At 38.7% G+C, this 2,604-nt stretch overlaps 1 pseudogene; it reads right to left on the bottom strand.

Annotated features, from left to right (window-relative positions):
• Positions 1-959: 959 nt before the first annotated feature.
• On the bottom strand, positions 960-1,938 carry LOC143583656 (ethylene-responsive transcription factor 11 pseudogene; annotated as a pseudogene).
• Positions 1,939-2,604: the final 666 nt, after the last annotated feature.

The following is a 2,604-nucleotide window of genomic DNA, read 5'->3' as shown; positions in this document are numbered from 1 at the left end:
ACGCCATAACAAATAAAATCATAAATATTCATTCGTTTTAAGTATCTGATAGGCTATAGTTAGATAAACAAACACGAGCAAAGCACACTACATATTCACCATTTGTTTACTGATTACTATCTTTAAAAATTACTTCGATTTAAAAGTTAAAACCGGTGTTTTAAAACCGGCTGGTTGAACCGGTTAAACTGGATTTCACACAGCAGGCCGGTATTTAAGTCAGGTATTTTTGAACGGTTTGCTAGAACATCGTATCGGCGGTTTTTTCTAAAATACCAGTTTTACCAGAAAGCCGGTTATTAAATCCAAGAAATTTTTGATATTGAGCCTATATTTTATTAAAATTACTGTAACCCAATAATTAATATTCAAACATATAAACTTTATGACTATATTTATAAAGCTGAGTGTTTTTGTATTATTTTTTAAATATGGATTAACTTTTAGATTATTTTTTGTTATGGAATTATTTATTTTTGGGTTATTTTTTAAGTTAAAGTTATAACTTATAGAAGTAAACTATTCAACTGGTTGAATATCCCGGTAGAACCCGGTTCAACCGGTTATAAAATTTTTAGTCCAATTCGATATAAGTAAAAACCGGTTTTTAAAACATTGGTTAAACATTATTATCTGGTCAAAGTAATAAAAGAAAAGGGCAGTTTAGTCTTTTATCACCCTAATCTTAAATGAAAGGAAAAAACAGCAGCCCTAAATGGGAGACAATATCAAACGTGTCACGCATGCCGACATGACAACTCCAATCTCGTGTGCCGTGGGTACGGATTGGACCAAAAATATTCACCCGGCGTTTCGCCGCCGGCAAACAAAAATAAAAAAAGTAAACCATCATAAACAGTTACACCCCAACAACACAGTTCAATAAAACAGAATAATAATAATAATAATAATAATAATAATAATAATAATAATAATAATAATAATAATAATAATAATAATAAAACCGATCATCGGAAATTCCATTTAACAAAACATTTCATTACACAAGTTAACAAACAACAACTCGAGAAAATTACACTGCAAAGTTTCTCAACATGTCGCAAAAACACCAGATCAGATGATTTTATATTTACTAACCTACTCCAATAACAAAATATTAATCATACGCACTAATTACTCTCAACTTTACGATTTCATGATTAATGTCACGTCCAAAACTATTCCTCCGGTGCCGGAAAATTTAGATCAATTAGCATCCGTCTTGGCGGCGACGGTTTCAAGTCAACGACTACCGATGAGCTAGACTCGTCACTTTTTGTAACGCAAGCAGCCGGCCGGAAAATCCGGTCGAAGTAAATCATCTGGTTCTCCGGCGGCGGGAAAAACACGGCGGAGGAGAAACGGTGGTTGATCTGGTGGTGGTACGGGTACTGGACGGCGAAAGGTGTTGGTGGTGCGTACGAGAGGTTGAGATCCAGAACCGGAACAGAAACCGGTTCGCGAGTCGGTGACTCGATGGTACTGGTTTGACTCGGACTGCGTTGACTCGGAAGACTGAGTCCACTCGGACCGGTTTGGAGTTTCAACAAACCAATATCTTCTTCATGTGATGTTGGGAAATTGGTCTTGGCTTTGGTACCACGAAACTCACGCGCCGCCTTGTCGTAAGCTCTAGCCGCCTCTTCCGCCGTATCGAATGTTCCCAACCACACACGGTTCTTCTTGCCGGGATCACGGATCTCCGCCGCGTACCGCCCCCACGGCCGCTTCCTAACGCCTCTAAAATGCGGCTCTTTCGTACACACGCCGGCGGCGGTGGGTTTTCCGGCGCCGACGGAAGGTTCTTTCGGAGCCATGGAAATGAATTAATTAAGGGTGTGATGGATTGGATTGGATTGGATGTATGGGAGGAAATAATGAAAGGGTGAGGTGTTGTTTTATAGGGGGTGGTGGTGGTCAATGGAGTGTTTGACTAAAAGTTGGGCGGCAGGCTTACGTGGCGCATATGAAGAATGAATGGGGTGGGGGGGGGGGGGGGGGGGTATTTGTTTATATAAATAATGATAATTGAATACGGCGGTATTCGTTTAAATTAAATAATGGATTGAATGTAAAGGCGGTAGTATAGTATGTTATACGAGGAGAATACGACGTTATTGTTAATGTGATGGGAAACCGGCTTGAATGAGGCCGACGCACAACCGCACATGCAGGATCCCTTTGCCCCACGCGCTTTGTGTTGTGTATGCGTTTCACACGGCTGAATATGATTGGTGATATGTGAACTTAACTCCTGTTTTAACACTTGGTATCTTGGGCTGAAACGTTTAAAAGAAAAAATTAATTAACCCAACATGGACAGGTCAAAACTAAGGGTGGCAAACTGGTAATTCCTGATATAACCCAAACAAGAAATATAGGTTTTGGGACACGTCTTGTTTGCTTGAACGGGTTAACTCAAACACGACCTGTTAAAAAAGGGTCAACTCGAAAACGACCAGTTAAAAAAAGTGGTTTGAACTGTAACTTTTAAAGTAAAACTAAATTATTTTTATATTACTTGTATATACTCTTCACCCTCAACATTTTTTTTTTATTAGTTCAATTGTCTATTCTCTAATTATTTTCATACGTTTGTTTGTA

The sequence above is a fragment of the Bidens hawaiensis genome, unplaced genomic scaffold (assembly GCF_021521415.1).
Source record: "Bidens hawaiensis isolate Kalapana, Puna unplaced genomic scaffold, B.hawaiensis_p1.1 tig00032485_1, whole genome shotgun sequence".
Classification (NCBI taxonomy): Eukaryota; Viridiplantae; Streptophyta; class Magnoliopsida; order Asterales; family Asteraceae; genus Bidens; species Bidens hawaiensis.
This window is presented reverse-complemented; position numbering and strand designations above follow the sequence as displayed.